We start from the raw sequence: 22060 nt of genomic DNA on the forward strand, positions 1-22060 counted from the left end.
AATCAGCAACTTGAGGTAGCATGATTTGAAGCCTTAAGGATCACTAAGAGGGCAGAGGAGTGGTGGTTAACAGCTCTTGTCTTAAACAAAATTACAGAAATTCACCATCCTATCACTGCCAGGTATTTTTAGTCTGACAACAGAGGAAAAACAACAGTAGTAACAACAAAAGCCACCAAGAAAAGAAAAACAAGAACAAAGAACAGCCACCCTTTCCATATACTTTCCTCTATTAAGAAAATTCTCCCCTCCTGTTTAACCCACCAGAAATGAGTTTCTGCTTTTTCTTCCAATATCTTCTGAATCTCAGCAAGGTACAGTTACTGACAGGGAGGATGGTGTGAAAAGCCTAGTCTCAGCATCTATTTGATGTACAGCTTTAATTTTTTTTGGGGGGGAGGGTGAAGATAGGTGGAGAAAAGGGTGCTTCTAAAAATGAAGAAAGAACACGCCTTACTTTCATGTTTGTTCTTTTGTGGGTGCCCCAGCTCGACAGTTTAAAAGTAACATCAGAGTTCCTCACGCTGGGTGATTCATCCCACAAAAATATAACAGAACAAAAGGACCTGAGGAAGCTGAATGTTTCTGGTGATCACTAAGATATCCAGGCTTTGTGTCTGTGTGGCTAACTTATGTATCTAAAGAAGAAAAAAGGTAAGACCTTCAATCATTCTCCATAGGCAGTGCCTGATGAAATGTAAAATTGGTTCAAGGGAGATGATAACTACACTCCAAACCCAAATAGTTACAAAATTATTAACCATTTCATTTGGTGCATGATTGGGGGTGGGGATGGGGTAGGATTTGTCAGGATAATACAGCCACGTAGCTAGAGCTAGGAAATACCAATGGATTGCCCAAGCATTCCATTGATATCACAACCTCTACCAAACTTAATGAGTTTATAGGAGGATATAGAACAAGGTCAGATATCGTGGGCAGTTATGGATAAATGGGTTGCAATCTATTTTATTAGAAATATCATTCAAATTGATGAGATTTCAGGTCTATTGGAGGGGTGTGTGTGTGTGTGTGTGTGTGTGTGTGTGTGTGTGTGTGTGTGTGTGTGTGTTAGGAAGTTAGTCAGGAAGACCTAGGTTTATTGATACACCAGGGACTAAATGATACAATGGAAATAGCACTAACTGGTGAGTCAAATGATTTTCCTTCAAAATCTACTTCAGATACATTACCAGTGAGACTTCAGACAAATCGTTTAACCTCCTTGGGTCTCAGAGTTTTCATTTCTGAAATGAGGCGATTTGAATTGTATGGCCTCTTAAATCCCTAGCCTTTCTAAACTTCTGATCCTAGAAACATGATCTCTGTGTGACTATGGATAAGTTATTTGATTACTCAGTGCTCCATTAAACTCTCCTACATTATAAATGGCAGAGAAGGTGCCAATGTTTAATATTTGTCAGACATGGTGCTGAGTACAGGGATAAAAATACAAATAAAAACGATAACTGTGCTCTTCAGGGAGCTTAGATTCTAATGAGGTGGTGTGGAAGATAACACAGAGAGGACAACTAGAAAGAGGATAAGAGAGAGAGGTATGGTATAGTGGCATGTTAAATACAGGACCTGAAAGACATGAATTCTATCAAGGTAAGAGGAAAATAAAGTTAGGAGGTTGCTGGGATTATAGTCTAAGACAGAGGTGTCAAACACAGAGCCTATGAGTCACATAAGACTGCAATACTCCTAAGTGCTGCTGAAATACTTTGAGCAAATTAATAATTTTGACTGTTATAAATACAAAAATTAAGATAAAGGACATATGAAGAAAATCTCTATCTTCATCCAGAGAAGGAATTGATAAATAGCAGTATGCATAGAAGAATTTTATGTATGCATATATGTGCATGTGTGTGTGTTTGTATCTATTTGTGTCTAATGTAGCTATCTCTAAGGTGTGGGGAGAGGAAAGAAAACAGGGAAAGAAAGATTTACATGATAACTTGTATGTATATGTATTAAAATACATATATGTATATATGCATATAATAACAAGTTGCACTTAGTAGATTTTGTAGTTTCTTGTGCAATCATCTTTTTTAGTATACTATGTTATGGAAATGCTTGTTTTATTCATAAATAAAAAATAAAATAATTTTTTTTTAAAATGTCACTAGGAAATAATTTATAAAATAAATAAAACAGGGGGTGAAGCCAAGATGGAAGAATAGAAGCATGGACCTACTTGAGCTCTCCCCTCAAAGCCCTTAAAATATCTGTAAAAATGACTAAAATTTTACAGCAGCAGAAGCCACAAAATGACAGAATGAAGCAGATTTCCAGCCCAGAGTGGATCAGAGCCCAGCATGGGCTGAATTGGCACTGATAGGACTGGAGCAGGCTTCAGGGTATTAAATCATGGGCAACTGCTGTAGTTTCCAGATTTCTCAACCCACAAACACCAAAAACAGCTTCAAAGGTCAGTGAGAAAGCTCTTTTACCTGGGTGAGAGGGAAGCATAGACCAGCCCCAGGGTGGCTGCAGCTACTGGCACAGCAGCAGTCACTTCGGGAACTGCATACCTACAAATGTTGGGGAAGCAAACAGCTGATCTGGGTCTTAGTCCTGAAAGATAGAACCTGGGATAAAGAGGAATGCTGGCATGGAGGAGCTGGTGTTAGCTGTGGAGAGGAATTCTTACTTGCAGTTCCAAGCCAGAAAAGAATGCTTATGATTGCGCACAGACCAGAGTACAGTCTCAGAGAGGAGTAAATGCCTCTCTTGATTGTGCCACCTTGGAGGAACTGAGAACTCCCTTGAAATATCTCAGAGAACAGTTGCACAAAATCTCTGAAGCCTGAAGCCTACCCCCCACTTGACAAAGGACTCAACAATCAAGTAATTTCCTGGGAAAATGCCCGAAAGAGGGAAAAATAACTCTATAGCAGGTGAAAAGGTATTTTCTTCTATACTTTCAGATAAGGAAGGCCAAAGCACACATCCAGAGGAAGATTGCAAGGTCAAGCCTCATACATCCAAAGCCTTCAAAAAGAATATGAAATGGTCTCAGGCCAAGGAAGAGCTCAAAAAGGGTTTTGAAAAATCAAGTAAGAGAGGTGGAGGAAAAACTGAGAAAAAATGGGAGTGACACAAGAAAATCATGAAAAACGAATCAACAGTTTGCTAAAGGAGATGTGAAAAATTCTGACAAAAGTAAAACCTTTAAAAACAGACTAACCCAAATGGCAAAAGAGGTCCAAAAAGCCAATGAGGTGAAGAATACTTTAAAAAGCATAATTGGCCAAATGGAAAAGGAGATCCAAAAGCTCACTGAAGAAAATAGTTCTTTAAAAATCAGAATGCAGCACATGGAAGCTAAGGACTTTATGTAAAATTATAAAACAAAACTAAAATAATGGAAAAAAAGAAGCCAATGTGAAATATCTCATAATAAAAACCACTGACCTGGAAAATAGATCCAGAAGAGATAATTTAAAAATGATTAGACTATCAAAATAGTCTAATGATCAAAAATTATCATCTTCCAAGAAATAATAAGAGAAAACTGCCCTGATATTCTAGATCCAGAGGGTAAAATAGAAATGGAAAGAATTCACTGATCACCTCCTGAAAGAGATCCCAAAAGGAAAACTCCTAGGAGTTTGTATCCAAATTCCGGGGTTCCCAGGTCCAGGACCAAATATTACAAGCATCCAGAAAGAAACAATTCATGTATTGGGGAAATACAATCAGGATAACACAAGATTTAGAAATTTCTACACTAAGGGATCAAAGGACTTAGAATATGATATTCCAGAGGTCAAAGGAGCTGGGATGAAAATCAAAAACCATCTTTCTAGCAAAACTGAGTATAATACTTCAGAAGGAAAAAATAGAATTTCAATGAAATAGAGGACTCCCAAGCATTCTTGTTGAAAAGATCAGAGCTGAATAGAAAATTTGACTTTCAAATACAAGAATCAAGAGAAACATGAAAAGATAAACAGGAAAGAGAAGCCATAACTCATTAAAGTTGAACTGTTTATATTTCTACATAGAAAGATGATATTTGGAACTCCTGAGACCTCCCTCAGCATTAGGGTAGTTAGAGGCAGGAGTGTATACACACACACACACACACACACACACACACACATACACACATACACACATACACATACACACATAAATGTGTATATTACATATATATATACATATATACACACACACACATATGCACACATAAGTGTGTATATGTGTGTGTGTGTGTGTGTGTGTGCTTACAGAGAGAGAGATAGACAGAGACAGAGGGTGCAGGGTGAACTGAATATGAAGGGAGAATACCTAAAAATAAAATGTACTGTCGAGTCAAATGTACTGGACGAAAGACAAAGGGAGAGGCAGAAGGTAGCAAATCATCTCACATACAAGAGGCAAGAAAGAGCTTTTAAAATATAGGGGAAGAGGGTAAAGGTGAAATGGATTAAGCAAGCCTTACTCTCTTGGGATGTGGCTTAAAGAGGGAATAATACATACCTGATTGGGTTTGGAATTTTTTTTTATGCTGCAGGAAGGCAGAGGGGAAAGGGATAGGAGAAGGAAGACAATAGAAGGGACAGCAGATTGGGAAAAGGGATAATCAGAAGTAAGGAGTGCCGTGGGGGGACAGATCAAGGGAGAGAATGGAATTAAAAGAGGCCAGGACAAGACGGACAGAAATGTGGTTAGTCTTTCACAACAGAACTGTTAGGGAAGGGTTTTCATGGCTATACATCTATGACCTATATCAAATTGCTTGCTTTCTCAATAAGGGTGGGTGTGGAGGAAGGAAGAGAGATAATATGGAACTAAATGCTTTAAAAATTATCTTAAAATTATTTTTGTATTCAACTGGGAAATAAGATGTACAGGCAATGGGGTATAGAATTCTGTTTTATCCTGTAGAAAAATAGAAGAGAAGGGGATGGAAGAAGGAAGGGTGATAGAAGGGAAGACAGACATGCAAAGGTGTGGATTATGTGCATGCTGTCCTGGGGAGTGGGTTGGGGAGAGTTGGGCAGAAAATCTGGAATTCAAATTTTTGTGGAAGTGAATGTCGAAAACTGAAATATAAATTATATATAAATAGCTACCAGACAGGTAGTGTAAGAGGGAGGTATTTGACTTTGAGGCCCAATCCTACTTTAACCTTAGCCCAGTTTATAATTTCTATTTTCATTTAAATGAGATAATTGTGAATATAAATGAATTGCAAATAATTTATTGTAAAATAAATGAATAAAACACATTATAATAGATAAAATTAATTGTGTTTTTTAAGTCAAAATGCAGTCTCTAGGGATCCTTAAGTACAGTTTAGTGGTCCTATTTCTCTTTGAGTTTGACACCACTAATCCAAAATACCCAGGTAAAGGGGGAAATTATAGGACTATGATAGCCCAAATATGATATGCGTGACATGTAGATAACTGGGACATAGAAGTCCAACAGTCCCAACTTCTTGTATCAGAGAGGTTTCTGTCAGGTTTAAGGATTACCCTAATTACCTGATGTGTTATTACCACTCATTTCAAGGTATGTAAGACTGAGGCATTTATTTCCAAAAATTTTTTTTCAAAGAACTCTTTGATGAATGCATTAGTTTCCTACTGTATGCATTGAATAAATTAATAATAGTGTGATGTCATGGACCAGTGTTATATTTAGAGTCAGAGGAAGAACCTAGGGTTGAATTTCATCCCCCAAACTTAGGCAACTTACATAACTTCTCAGAAACTCATTTTCCTTATATACAAAATGAGAGGATGGAATGAAATGGTCCCTCAGATCCTTCCAGCTCTAAATTTAAGATCATTTGATCCCCTTATAGTGTAACCTGGAAATCTTTCATGCCTTCTCATTCTTTGTGACTCTGGTTCATGTCCTCCTTTAAGTTCTCCAAGGCTCTCCCCCCAAAATGCTTTTTCTCTTGTGACTGGAAATCCCACATTTTGTTAGTTGACTATCCCTTACTCTGCGTCATATATTTCTTTAATAACACATCAGTTTTATGCTACTGCTTCTATGTTGTCCATGGTGAATTTTTCAGCCCACTCAATTCATGAAGAACCCACTAAATCAATGAAATCAGTGGTCCCATCTCAAATTTTATGTTAAATTTGAACATTAGTATTCGCTTTGCCTTTAGAATGTGAATTCCATGAGAGTGAGCCATATACGTCCTTATAATGTCAATAGAGTTCAGCGTGGTACATTACATAGAGTAGGGAGTAAATCAATATTTATTAAATGAGTGAATAAATGGAGACTACAATGTTTCAAAAAGAAATGATTCATATTCATGGACACCACTTCCACCAGGAATTACTGTGGCTAAAAAGCAATCCAGTAAAGATGACTAAGAAAACACTAATGGCTACCAATGAATATTCTCACTTTTGCATCTCCATGAAATCTTTCCTTGATTTCTCCTCAAGGAGGGCCCCTAGCATAGGTGAGACTCCTATATTGGTCTTACATGGTCAAGAGTCACACAGGATGTTTGGTATATATGGATGAGGAACTACATGCGTCACTGAAAGTAGCATCTAAAGTGATGAAATCAGATCCCTTTGAGTTTGAAATATTTATAAGAGTTTTCTAGGCACATAAATTGAGGATGTTTTTGACAAAGGTGTGAAGAAACATTTGAAAGCTACATCTTTTGAAGTCCCACAATTAATTGGAAGGTACAGAACATAGAGGATTCCTTTCGGCTCATTCCTTATCAACGTCAGAAAAGCATTAAATTCAATACATCAAAATGCTGCACCAAAGGTCCCTTCCAAGTTGTCTCCTTTGCATATGGTAAATAATACAAAATTCCTTGAGGGATACAAGAAAGGAAATGGAATTTTATAATCACCCTCTAGTGACTGTTAGGCAAAAAAACAAAACAAAACAAACAAACAAAAAAATAACAGGGAGAGATACATAAGCCACAGCTGTTTTTGTTGTTGTTGTTGTTGTTTGTTTGTTTTCCATGATGGAAAATGTCTTTGAATTGAAATGGATTTCTCTCCAGATCTTGTTCCTAAATTAAAGCCAATGAAATTTATTTTTAATATAGTGGTCTTTGTATTTCAGTATGCAGTGACCACCAGGTGTCATCATATCATCTTGTTTTGGGGAGGATGCTGGGTCATCCCACCCCTTGATGTATAATTGTGTCTTGGAGTATATGATAAGGTGTCTCTGGTCAGTGTGGTCCTTCGTAATCCTATGTATTTTATTTAATGAATTTAAAAACCATTATTTTTTAAAGAAAAAAATCCATAGGCTTCATCAAACTTCAAAATGGATAGAACCACTTTCACAGATGGTGGGATCCTCCAGGTGCTTTTATTAATAGATATAATTTTGCTGATTACATCAGGTTTTGAAACATTGCAGAGACTCCTAAACAATACCCCTAATCATGCAAAAGAATTTAGCTAATTATCCACATAGGAAAAAAACAAATGAAGAATGAATATAATCAATACTGTGATAGGTAAACATACATATATCATGGATTTCATATTTTGGAATGAGTCAGCATTCTCTGTGATGCACATTCTCAGTGATTCTTCATCTTTTTATCAGAAAATTAGAGGAGATAATTGGATCTTGTGTCAGGAAGACCTGAAATCTTGTCTCAGACATTTACTAGCTATATTACCTTGGGAAAGCCACTTATCCTCTATTTGCCTCAGTTTTCTCAGTTGTAAAACAGAGATGATAGGGAGCCAAGCTGACTGAGTAGAAGCATAAACCTTCTATAGCTCTCCTCACCAACCCTTCAAGAAACCTGTAAAAATGACACTAAACAAATTCTAGTGAGCAGAAGCCACAAAATGATGGATTGAAGCAAATTTCCAGTCCAGATCTAGAAGATCAAAGGGAATGGTCTATTGCACCAGGTTGGGAACAGAATAGTTCGGCACACTCAGCAGAAGCAGGCCTTAGGGGACTGAATCATGGCTGTGGATTCCTGACTTCACCACCCACAAAAGCTAAAGACATCTTCAAAGGTAAGTGGGAATAGTCTCTCACCTGACTGAGAGGTGAGCATGATCCAGCCCCTAACCCAGTCTTATGGTGACTGCAGCCATTGCTGAAACAGAGGCATCTCCTTGAGTTCTCCACTTAATAAAGCTCAAATGTCAAGTAATTGGCTGGGAAAATGAGCAAACTGGGGGAAAAGAAACAGAATGAAAATGGAAATGGACAACAGGGAGGACAAGAATAAGACTCAGTGCAGTGGCAGCGGGCAAGTGTGTTGAAGATGAATACAAGAAGACTTGGTTATCAGCTAAAGGACAGTGTTTCATTTTCTGAACTTTCAGCTAGTGCTCCTTTTGAAAACCATGATATTCTTCAGAGACATTTTTCTTGTGTCAAAAATGAACTTTTGCTAAGTCATCCTCTTGAGTTATCAGAAAAAAATTTCCAATTCAATCAAGATAAAATGAATTTTTCCACACTGAGAAATATCCAAGGCCTATATGCTTCCCTGAAGGTACAGATGGAATTCAAGGCAGTGAAACAAGTCCAGCATTTTCCATTTCTTTAGATTTAAACCTCTTCCTGGATATTTTGAAGTTTAATGATGGTTTTCATTTGAAGACATTCTTAATGATCCATCACAAGGTGAAATAATGGGAGTACCACACATTATGATGGAATACAAACTTGGTTTGCTGTAACAGAAATATGTTGCTGATTAAAATAGAGGAACAGCATCCTGTTTACAATTATCTTTTTATTGTGATTTGATGTGTATGGTATTAAAAACATTTACATAACTATTAAAAAAAGAAACAGACTATAGATTCTTAGTTTCTCAGTGAAGAGATGTTTTCTTATGTAATGGATGATGAGGAAGATCAAAAGAGACAACCAGAAGAAGACAACAAAGTCAAAGCTACTGCATCCAAAGCCTTAGAGAAAAATATGAATTGGTCACAGGTCATGGAAGAGCTTAAAAAAGATTTTTAAAATCAAGTGAAAGAAGTAGAGGAAAAATTGGGAAGAGAAATAAGAGTGAGAAGAATGAAAAGGTAAACAAGAAAGAGAAACCATAAAGAACTTATTATAATTGAACTGTCTACATTCCTACATGGAAAGATAATATTTGTAACTCATGACACCTTTCTCAGTATTAGGATAGTTGTAGGGAATATATACATATACATACATATATACGTGTGTTTATATGTATGAATATATGCATATAAGTATATGCATGTATACATGTTTATATGCATATGTATATATATGTGTGTATATATATCTGTATCTATATCCATCTATCAATCTCTCTATATACACATATGAGATAGAGAGAACAAGGTGAGCTGAATATGAAGAGATTATATCTAAGAAAGAAAATTAAGGGTTGAGAGGAATGTATTTTCTGTCTCTCTGTCTGTCTGTGTTTGTCCTTTGTTTTCAAAGAAGACCATGACATCAGAAAAATTATGACACGATTTGCATTTGACTTTGTTTTGAGTGAGAGAACTCCGTGCAAGGTCACCAGCCTCACTTCTTCTCCTAGGCCATCTGGGTTTGAAAGGAATGTACTAAGAGAAACAGAAAGGGAGAGGTAGAATGTAGTAAAGTATCTCACAAAAGAGGCAAGAAAAAGTTTTTACAATGGAGGAGAAAATGGGGAAGGTGAGAGAAAAAAAGAGAACCTTCCTTTCATCAGATTTGGCTTCAGGAAGGAATAAAATACACACTCAATTGAGTATGGAGGTTGATCTTACCCTATAGGAAAGCAGAGGGAAGGTAATAAGGGGGATAATAGAAAGGACAGCATATTGGGGGAAGGGGTAATTGGAAGCAAACACTTTGGTAGAGGACAGGTCAAAAGAGAAAACTGGATAAATGGAGGGTGAGACAGGATAGATGAAAATATAGTCTTTCACAACACTGTTATGGAAGTGTTTTGCATGACCACACATGTATAACCTTTCTTGAATTGCTTGCCTTCTCAATGAGGGTGGGTAGGGAGAGGGGAAGAGAGAGAATGTGGAACTCAAAGCTTTAAAAATGAATGTTAGAGGTTGCTTTTACATGCAACTAGGAAATAAAATATATAAGTGATGGGATATAGAAATCTCTTACCCTGTAGGAAGATAAAAGGGAAACGTATAGAAGGGAGGACAGATTGGGGAAAAGAACAAAAGGGCAATTAGAATACCCCCTGTCCAGGGGTGAGGGTGGGGAGAGATGAGGAGAGAATTTGTCATTCCAAATTTTGTAGCAGTGAATGTTGAAAACTGAGAATAAATAAATTTACATGGAAAAAAAAGAGATGATAATATCTACCCCACAGGTTTATTGTGATGATTTAATGAGATTTTTGTAAAATTTTTAGTGCAGTGCCTGGCTCATAGTAGATAATATATAAATGTTTATTCCCTTCCTGTCATATCTATTTGGAATTTTATGAAAATAAAAAAAAATGTATTCCTTTATAAAGATTCGTTTATATATGTAATGGAAGGGAATACATAGGCCTCAGGTTGCCATTGTTGCTTTCTCTTTCATTTTAAGAGAAGAGCCAGTGGGCATAGTCACCTAAGGATGTGTTGGCCCAATTTTATCATACTCAATACACAACTATTTTTAACTCTTTTTACTAATTTATTTATTTTCATTTTTCAGCAATCACTTCCATATGTTTTAAATTTTCTTCCTCTTTCTACCCCCTTCCTCCCCAAGATGGCATACAAACTTGTATGGGTTCTACACATACATTCTTATTAAACACATTTTCTCACTAGTCATGTTGCATGGAAGAATTAAAACAAATGGGGGAACCCCTGAGAAAAACCTAAACAAATAAACAAAAAAGAAAATTGACTGTTTCATCCTCTGGATGTGGATGGCATTTTTGCATCAAGAGTCCTTTGGAAATGTTTTAGGTCCTTGCATTGCTGTGAAGGGCTAGGTCTATCAGAAACAATCCTCACACACTATGGCTGTTACTGAATACACAGCTATTCTTATGAAATTAAGTGAATTGTCCATGTTGCTGTCCAATCAGCATGTGAATCTTAGGATGACACTGTCCATAGGCAAAAGGTTGAGGATAGAAATGAAGAGAAGAATGAAAGTAGGCTGGATAGGATTTTGGAGAGTGTGTATGGCTTTGAAATGATCTCATTCTTTTCTATGAAAAGGAAAGTCCTTATTTTTAATATGAATCTTATTGCAATGAATGAACATGAATGGAATTCATACTGAATGAAAATCAGAGAATTCTACTGTTTCCAAAGAATTGCAGATCACCCAACAGGTAATAGACAGTTGGTTGCATTGTAGGTTTGAGTAGGCTCCAGCCTACACCAGCCCAAAAATCTAGGTCAGGACCTAATATGTGATCCAAAGGTTGTGTGAAATAGATATCACACTTCTACTTCCTGGCCATCCCCATGCCATGCATTTTCCATTATCACTCCCCTCCCACTTCTTCTTCCAAGGGAACCCTAAACTAAGCTCCTGGAAACATCCCTATCTCTGATATACCAACTTTGGCTTTATCTTGCCTTAACTGCACCTCCAAGTCATTTCTATTGTTGCAGCTAGGTGGTGCAGTGGATAGGGCACCAGTGAAGAAGTCAGGAGGACCTGAGTTCAAATCTCAACTCAGACACTTGACACTCACTAGCTGTGTGACCTTGGGCAAGCCACTTAACCCCAACTGCCTCATCCTGGGTCATCTCCAGTCATCCTGATGAATATCTGGTCACTGGATTCAGATGGCTCTGGAGGAGAAGTGAGGCTAGTGACCTGCTCAACCTTCCCCCACTCAAAACAAAATCAAGTGCAAGTCATCATTATTTCTCTGATGGCATGGTCATCTCTGGCAACGAAGGATGAACACACACAAATCATTCCTATGGCATGAGACCATGGCAAACCTTTTTCTCTCTTTCTCTCTTTTAACGTTTATGTGTTATCTTTTTTTATTACAATGTAAGCTTTTTGAAGGAAGGGACTATCTTGTCTGGCATCATGTGTGAAACATAGTAAATACAATAATTTTCATATGCAGATATTTGCATATATACACACATACATTATATACACATTCACACATATATGCATATACATACACATATGCAAATTTGTTATATATAAACATATATATGAATGTGGTATAATTATATACATGCATTTGCCTATTTGTCTATTCTATCTATCAATCAATCAATCTCTATCTATCTCTCTATCTATTCATTTATCTAAAATGGCCAAAAAACTGGTGTTTACTAGGAACATCAAATCCAAAGTGTTGAGCAGGGCATAATCAGGTTGTAGCTCAAACTCTTTTCATATTTGTATCAACCAGTTCTTGGTCTTTTGGGTCACTGGCCTGAAACTAAATAGAAGGTCATCAATTATTATGATGACTAATAGCACAAGTCTTTTGAATTACTCACATTCTCTGATCCAAAAATGAATCCATAAAGTATTGAGCTGACAATACCCAGGGATTTGATGGTTCTTTTAAAGGGATCAAAAATATGCTTAATGGGATAGGGAGCATGATGACGTATGGCAATTCATCAGTCTCTGGCAGAACAGAGAAAGGAAACTCTGTGTAACGAATGCCTTAATCCAGGTAGACAATTCTTGTTTTTGTGTTTGTTTGTTTTTGCTTTTGTTGTTTTTCTTGGATAGGGAACTGTGAGTTTGGAGGGAAGGTATGCTGTAGACTTGGTCTCTCCTGAACTTTAATGATTAATTTCCTTCCCTTGGAATCAAGTCCCTATTCTAAAATCCCAACTCTACCACTAATTACATAGAATGTGGAAAAGTCATTTCATGTCACTGGATCTCTGACTCCTCATTTGTAAAATGGTGGATTTGGGATCTCTGATCTCAAAGCTCTAAACCTAGCTCTAAATTTATGACTCTAGCTCTAGCACACAGAACAAAGATTTCAAGGAATCATCTACAAGGAGTTAGGAGAAATATTACCAGAACCATTGGTAAAAACACTGTCTAACCCACTCTTGTGTCCATTCATCAACACTTTTGCTGAGTCAGCACAGTCCTTCTCTAGAGCCACTATGCCTATTCTTGCTTCAGTTAAGTCATGATGATTTAAATTCATTCAATTAAATTATATTTGGTTAGGGTAGGGGCAGAGATAGGAAGGAATCTAAAACTGTGACTTTATTGCAGCAAGGATTATCCAGCATAGAAACTCTCTCCACAAATGCAAATCAACTCCTCAAACCATCTCAGAAAGTTTCCTAAAGATCTTGAGAGGTTATGGTTTTCTCAGACAGAATATTGCTGATGGAGGACAGGAATCTAGTTCTTTCTTATTCCAAGGCTGTCTCTCTGTCCCCCATTGGTGAATTAACACTTAGAATCTCCATTTGGGGGAGGGCCCCAGGCAAGTCTTAATTTCCCTTCTGACTGGCTTCTTGAATTCTTGGCTACAAAATCAGACCTCTGCTGCTGTCTCATTTTGGAGCTTTCCATCATACCCTGGATCCTCTCTCTCGCCAGAATATTCACATATTCCTGAGACCTTCTCAACCTAGAAAATTCCTGGCTAAGTCTCTTCTCCTCCTTTATTGGTGAGTTTGTTGTGGCATCTCCAGTTGTGGAGTCAGACCAGCTTCCATTCCCCTCCCAGCAGTATTCATGACATCTGAAATTCACAACTATTCTCCCATGCTGGGCAACTTCAACAGTTACCTCTCCACCTCCCACTCCCTACTTTTCAGCTCTTCTGTGGGTGTTTTCCCCCTCTACTAGAATGTGAGCTCTTTTTGGGCAGGGACAGTCCTTCTCTTTGTTTATATTTATATCTCCAGCACTTAGCACAGTGTCTGGCACACAGTATTTAACAAATACACGTTTTCTTCCTTTCTTCTTCCTTCCTTCCTTCATTTCTTTCTTCTTCTCCTTCTTTCCTCTCTTTCTTTCCTTCATTTCTTCCTTCCCTTCTCCTTCCCTTCCTCTCTCTTTTTTCCCTTCCTTCTTTCCTTCCCACTATATCACACTACCTTTCTTGGGCAGAACTATCATAAACATTCCAAACCCAACATTCTCTAGCTGCTATCTCTTTAAAGACTTCAGAATGAAATTAGATCTTGTACTTTTACTTTTCTTCTTTCTGAGTCACCTAATTTTGTTTTCCATCCCTGTTGATTATACAAGAATGAATTCATCACCTAGGAAGACATGTCATAAGACACTCATTTTCCTTTTACATGTACACTCTTTTGAAAAATCTTAATTTAGAAGCCTTTCTATTGTCCTGACACCTCATACAAGGGTTACTGTGCCCTGAAAGAAAATCACTTCCCCATTCAAATCTATCATCATTCTTGTTATCATTGTTATATAAAAGACCCTCTCTACATAATGCACATAATAATTTTGTCTAAGCGCTTGACGCGTCACTGTTTGACCTTGATTTTTCTTACTTGTTGCAGGCCATTATTTTGTCATCCTGAGATTTGTTTTCTAAACTTAAGTCTCACATCTCAGAATATTATTACTATACCAGAATGACTAAATTCTAGCCAGTGAATTGATGATTCATAGCTCAAAACTCCTTTGACTCCCATATTGTATGTACAGTATTAAATTCACCCTTTAAGCCTTACATTCTATCAATTCTGTATTGATCTGGTATGTATTTAGTTATTACATGTTTTCACCCCCACTGATATGTGAACTCCTTTATGTCTTTAGTCTTTTTTTTTTGCTATCCCTAATGCTTAGCATAGTGCTTGGCACATAGTAAGTGGTTAATAAATGCTTGTTGATTGACTGATAAATTCATTTTTTTAAGAAAAGGCTTCTATATGTTTAGGCCCAGTAATTAGATGACTAAGTCAAAGGTGATGGATAATTTTCGAACTTTTTCAGATGATTGTTGAGAGTATATGTTGTTTTCTTTAAAAATTTCTTGTTCCAAAGAAAAATTCTTGTTTCTAACTTTCAGTCATTTATGTATTGGGGAATACTCCCCAAATCTTGGAGATTTGTGCCAAGACCATAGAAAATGTGCCCAGCAGACAGTTGTCAGAATTTTGATGCAAAGATTTCCCTATACATAGCATTCTTCCTGTTTACTCTAGCTGCATTAATTTATGTATAAGAAAGATTATTATTTTAAATTGAATAAAATATATTAGTTATGTAGATATCCATATCAATATGAGTCCCTATTATTATGAATATATATGTATACATATATAAACTAATCAATTTTACTTCTGATAATACCTTTTGTGCCATGATCAGTGATGAATTCATCCCCTAGCCAGAGCTGTGAAGGATTTATCCTTCTCTTTTCCTCTATATTTGTTCATGATGATATGACTGTTTAAAATATACCCTACCTATACTACCATTCAGTTCACATTTCTCATTGCAAGATGCTTTTCAAATGACATACATTATTGAAGTCTAGTATTTTGTGCCTACTATGTATGATACTTGAACCTAATTTTCAGATGGGTAATGTCAAGTCCACAAACTTTCTCCTTGTCTGGTCCTGTATTTCATTTGATTATATGCATCAACTTCCAAAGAACAATAGTGAAATACACAGATACTTTTATAGACCCCAACAGAACCTCTTTCTTGGGGCTTGGTGACTCCCTCTCAGAGAATTGAGAAGACTGAGTCGATGTGGCTCCAGTATGACTAATCAGGAGGTGTGCTGGCTTCTTAGAGAATATATACAAGATATTGTTGAGAGTCCTCCAAATTTTGTCAAACTCGCCCACTGCTACCCACTTCTGCTGATTCATACGAGAGCAAATGATGCAATAAGAAGAAACCTGGAACATGTTTCTAATGATTTTTGAATTACTGAGTAGGAAAGAAAAGAAATTTAGCAGCACAACTGATATTTTTAAATCTCTATTCCAATTACAACTGGGATTTGAGAAGAAAGGGGGAACATGTTTGAAGGCAATATGTATATGAAAAAAGATTGACATGATTTCAACTTAAATATTATTATTTTATCTTACTTTATTTTTTGCAATAGCTTAAAATACTGGAGTGATAGACTTGAAGTTAGGGATATACTCAATGTGCAAGAACTGGGAGGAATGTGATCAGTCAGAGACTTAATGTCTTGTTCCAGATTATTTTAAGCTAAACATTTAAATGGAAGGAGAAAATGATCAGATTGATATTTTCAGTGAGTTATATGAAAGTATTATCTAGAAAGTCAATAGTGGAAAAAAGAAATTCAATAGTAGAAGAGGGTCCAGTAATTTACAGTTGAAAGGAGGAAGAAAAGAGAATTGGGGGGGAGGGGGAAAGGATTGTGTCTTCATATACCAAAGTGCAAAGTCAGGATAAGGACAAAACCTGGGATTGATTTCACAGGTGCAGGATAGTCACAGATGAAGAAATATCCTTGTTAGAATAAGATGAGACCTTCTTTGTAACTTACTGTTTTAATAGTAAGAGTTTAAGTGACTTGCCCAAGTCATACCACGTAACAAACAAAGTAACCAATTGAGTTTGAAATATAACAAAATGTTAACTATGAGTTCATAAGTATTTACAGCAATAAATGGAATAGGATAAGATGGGCAACACTCACAGAAAGGCAGTCAGAGAGTGAAAAGAGATTCAGGGCTATGGTACATAAAATTAGTTGAAAGTTTTCATTTCATTCTGTTTTTAACTGGATAGAATATACTTTCTACTAAAGGGTTGATCTGTTGATGAAGAGAGAGCTCAATCGGATGAGATCTTTGCTACCTCACAGATAGATAAAGGAGGAAATATGGTTTTTATTCCACTGAAGTGAACCCAAACCAAACATATAATCCTAAAAAAAACCACTACTATTATATTTAAGCCATTAAAAACAGAAGGAAGTTTGTTGTCTTTAAATAGAGATTCAGGTACAAAGCAGTCAGTGTATATATCAATCTAGCTGAAGCTGAAGTGTACACTGAGGGAAAGATAGGAGGCAGCATACATCAGCCAAGTTCCAATAACCATTATCACCTTCACTACAACTTCTCCTGAGATCTCAATGGAAACAGGCAAAGAACTGAACCCAATAGCCTAGGGAATACAATGTCCTCTAGACCATCAGTTCTGCTTTCAGCCCAAGCCTCATGGCCATCTCTGATGGGAGAAATAACTATGGAGAAAAGACCTACCCTCCCTGGTATTACCAACCATAACTGCCATTAATAGATAGTTAAGACCAATAGCAATGAGAGTGTCAGCATCTCCTAGACCACTGGTCTTTGACACCAAAGTCTTTCATATTGCCAAATTATTCACCCTTAGGAACTGATATTATTTTATCAATAGATATTATTCTCATTTATTCTTAAGCAATGTGGTTTTTTTTAGTTTTAAACATACATTTACATAAGATATTTTAATATATAATTTATTTACTTTATAATATTCAACATTCATTTCCACATGAATTTGAATTCCAAATTTTCCTTTTTGTTTATTTATTTATTTTTAGTTTTCAACGTGCATTTCCACAAAATTTTGAGTTCCAAATTTTATCCCCATCTCTCTCCTGCCTCCACCCAAAAATGCCATGTATTCTAATTACCCTTTCCCCGAATCTGCCCTCCCTTCTATCACACTCTTCCCTTCCCTTATCCCCATCTTCTCTCTTTTCTTGTAGGGCAAGACAGTTTCCTATACCCTATTACCTATATTTCTTATTTCCCAGTTGCATTCAAAAACAATGCTCAAAACTAGTTCCTAAAACTTTGAGTTCCAACTTCTCTCCCTTTCTCCCTCCCCACCCATCTCCACTGAGAAGGTTTTGCAAAAGACTTTCATAATGGTCATGTTGTGTAAGACTAACTATATTTCCCTCCATCATATGCTTCCCGCCCACCATTTATTCTATTCTCTCTTTTGGCCTTGTCCCTTCCCAAGAGTGTTAACTTCTAATTACTCCCTCCTCCCGTTGGCCTTCCCTTCTATCATTTCCCCCACACCACTTATTCCCTTCTCCCTTACTTTCCCGTAATGTGATAGATTTTCATACAAAATTGAATGTGTATGTTATTCCCTCCTTACACCCAATATGATGAGAGTAAGCTTGTCTTTTTCCCTCTCGCCTCGCTTTTTCCCCCTCCATTGAAAAAGCTTTTTCTTGCCTCTTTTATGAGAGATAATTTGCCGCATTCCATTTCTCCCTTTCTCTTCTCAATATATTCTTGTCTCACACCTTTATATGTTTATGTGTGTATATATGTATGTATGTATAATCCCTCCAACTACCCAAATACTGAGAAAAGTTTGAGGGTTACAAATGTTATCTTTACATGGTGAAATATAAACAGTTCAACGTTAGTAAGTCTCTTATGATTTGTCTTTCTTGTTTACCTTTTCATGCTTCTCTTGATTCTTGAGTTTGAAAGTGAAATTTTTTATTCACCTCTGGTATTTTCATCAAGATTGCTTGAAAATCCTCTATTTCTTTGAATGACCATATTTTCCCTTAAATAATACACTCAGTTTTGCTGGGTAGGTGATTCTTGGTTTTAATCCCTGTTCCTTTCTGGAATATCATATTCCAAGTCCTTTGATCCCTTAATGTAGAAGCTGCTAGATTTTATGTTATCCTAATTTTACTTCCACAATACTCAAATTATTTATTTTTACCTGCTTGCAGTATTTTCTCCTTGACCTGGGAAATCTGGAATTTGGCTACAATATTCCTAGGAGTTTCTCTTTTTAGGTCTCTTTCAGAAAGTGGTTGGTGGATTCTTCCAATATTTATTTCACCCTCTGGTTCTAGGATGTCAGGGCAGTTTTCCTTGATAATTTCATGAAAGATGACAACTAGGCTCTTTTCTGGATCATGGCTTTCAGGTAGTCCCATTATTTTTAAATTGTCTCTCCTGGATCTATTTTCCAGGTCAGTTGTTTATCCAATGAGATATTTCACATTATCTTCCATTTTTTCATTCTTTTGGTTTTGTTGTTCAATGTCTTAGTTTCTCATAAAGCCATTAGCTTACATCTGTTCCATTCTAATTTTTAAAGAACTATTTTCTTCAGTGAGTTTTTGAACCTCCTTTTCCATTTGGCTAATTCTGCTTTTTAAAGCATTCTTCTCCTCATTGACTTTTTTGGACGTCTTTTGCCAATCGAGTTAGCCTATTTTTAAAGGTGTTATTTTCTTCAGCATTTTTTGAATCCCCTTTAGCAAGCTGTTGATGTGCTTTTCATGATTTTATCACATCACTCTCATTTCTCTTCCCAATTATTCCTCCATCTCTCTTACTTGATTTTTGCCATTCTTTTTGAGCTCTTCCATGGCCTGAGACCATCACATATTTATTCTGGAGATTTTGAATGCAGAGACCTTCACTTTCAGTCTTCCTCTGATGGTATGCATTGTTCTTCCTCATATGATAGGATGGAAGAAAATACCTATTCGCCAAGAAAGTAACCTTTTATGGTCTTATTTTTCCCCTTTTTGGGGCATTTTCCCAGTCTGTTATTTGACTTCTGAGTCCTTTGTCAAGGGGAGGGTATACTCTGAGAACCTGTAAGTTCTCAGATCCTCCAAGGTGGCACAGTCAAGGGAGAGGACTTTACTCTTCTCCTGACCTGTGCTCTGGTCTGGAAGGTACCACAAATTTTCTGCCCAGGCTCTGTGAGTAGAATTCCCTCTTCAGAGCCTCCACCAGCTCCAACACACCAGCTAGCACTCCTCACCCTCCTCACGCCACCACTCAGGACTGAGATCCAAATCAGTAGCTCAATTCCCCCAGGGTCTTTAAATCAGGGGCTCTAAAAATGGACACTTCAGTTGCAGTTGCTGCTGCCGCAGGCAGGGTCAGATTGCAATCCCTTCTCCCCCAGGTAAAGCTGTCATTGGTGCTTGTAGTTTGAGCAATCTGGGAACTGCAGCTGTTACCTGGGATTCTGTGTCCCAGTCTGCTCCACTTCTGTCCCTGACACATGGCCCAGTCAAGGCCAGGCCATTCTCTGCTCTGTGCCTGATATGATAGACCTTTCTCATCGTTCTTCTAGGCTGCCTTGGGCTGAAAATCTCTTTCACTCTGTCGTTTTGTGGCTTCTGCTGCTCTAGAATTTGTTTAGAGTCATTTTTTATAGGTATTTTATGTGCTGTGAGGGTGGTGGGAGCTTCTACAGGACCATCCTTTTACTCTGCCATCTTGGCTCCACCCCTTAATTCCAAATTTCTCCCCATCTCTGTAAAAACCCTACCCAGAGACAGTGTGCACCCCACCCCATCCACCACTTTCCCCAGTCGGTCATCCTTTCTATCATCCCCCTTCTCCCATCTCCCTTCCTGTATCTTCCTGTAGGGTAAAATAGATTTCTGTATCTCATTGCCTGCACATCCTATGTCCCAGAAGTTGGATGCAAAAACAACTTTTGACATTCATTTTTAAAGCTTAAGTTCCACTTTCTCTCCCTTCTTTCTTTTGCACCCACCATCATTGAGAAAGTAATCAATTCAATATAGGTCATTCATGTGTAGCCTTGCAAAACACTTTCATAAAAGTCATGTTACAAAAGACTAATCACATTTCCCTCTCTCCTGTTCTTCCCTCCCTTTATTCCCTTCTCTCCCTTGACCTTTGTCCCTGCAATAGGGTTTGCTTCTGATTATCCTTTTCCCCAATTTGCCATCCCTTCTATTATATTCCTTCTCCTACCCCTTCCGCCACCCCCACTTTCCTCCAGGGTGAAATGGATTTCCATGCCCAAATGAGTGTGTGTTATTCCCTCCTTTAGCTAAATTCCATGAGAGAAAGGCTCACTTATTCCCTTTCATCACTCCCCCTTTTCCCCTCCATTGTAAAAGGTTTTTATTTTCTATTTTATGTAAGATGATTTGCTACACTCTGCCTCTCCCTTTCTCTTTCTCTCAATATATTCCTCTCAAAAGTAAGTTTAATATTTTAGGTATTCTGCCTTCACACTGAGCTCCCCCTGTGCTGTATGCATGCATGCATATGTGTACATGCATGTATGTGTATATGTATGTGTATACATGAATGTATGCATATGTATATATGTACATGTATATGTATGCATATTTGTATGTGCATATATATGCATACCCACTATACTCATGTACACACATGTACCTACACACATATAACATACATGGAAATATCATACATACCAATATATCAATATATTTGTATATGTGTATATCTGTGTATATATGTATACACACATGTGCATGTATGTAAATATACATGTATATATTTATATGCATATGTCTATGCATGTATACACATGAGTATTGGTATGTGTATATAGACACGTACACACATATATCTGTATGTATGCACATGTGTATGTGTATATGACTGTATGTGTGCATATGTATGTGCATATATGATATTTATACATATATTCATATATAATACACATATGTGTACACACATATAAATATACATATATACACATATACATATACACACATATAATAATACTGAGAAAGTTACAAATATCTTTCCATGTAGAAATGTAAACAGTTCAACTTTAATGAGTTCCTATTGGCTTTTCTTTCTGGTTTATGTTTTTCATGTTTCTCTTGATTCTTTTATTTGAACATCAAATTTTCTATTTAGTTCTGGTCTTTTCAACAAGAATGTTTGGAAGTCCTCTATTTCATTGAAATTGCATTTTTCCCCAGAAGTATTATACTCAGTTTTGCTTTTGATTCTTGCTTTTAATCCTATCTCCTCTGATGTCTGGAATATCATATTCCAAGTCCTTCAGTCTCTTAATGTAGAAGCTGATAGATCTGGTGTTATTCTAGTTATGTTTCCATAATACTGGAATTGCTTTCTGGCTGCTTGAAATAGTTTCTCCTTGATCTGGGACCTGAGAATTGACCACAATAGTCCTGGAAGTATTCCTTTTGTTATGTTGTTCAGGAGGTCATCAGTGGATTTTTTCCATTTCTATTTTACTCTCTGGTTTTTGAATATCAGGGCAGTTTTCCTTAATAATTTCTTGAAAGATGAAGTCATTTCATACCAGCATCTCACAGGCTTGCTGGAATCATGGATTGGAGGCTCAGGCG

At 36.9% G+C, this 22060-nt stretch overlaps 1 pseudogene; it reads left to right on the forward strand.

Moving 5' to 3' along the window:
* Nucleotides 1–8132: 8132 nt before the first annotated feature.
* LOC140531534 (proteasome maturation protein pseudogene) lies at nucleotides 8133–8687 on the forward strand (annotated as a pseudogene).
* The last annotated feature ends 13373 nt before the right edge of the window (nucleotides 8688–22060 follow it).

Source organism: Notamacropus eugenii, chromosome 3, assembly GCF_028372415.1.
Source record: "Notamacropus eugenii isolate mMacEug1 chromosome 3, mMacEug1.pri_v2, whole genome shotgun sequence".
Lineage (NCBI taxonomy): Eukaryota > Metazoa > Chordata > Mammalia > Diprotodontia > Macropodidae > Notamacropus > Notamacropus eugenii.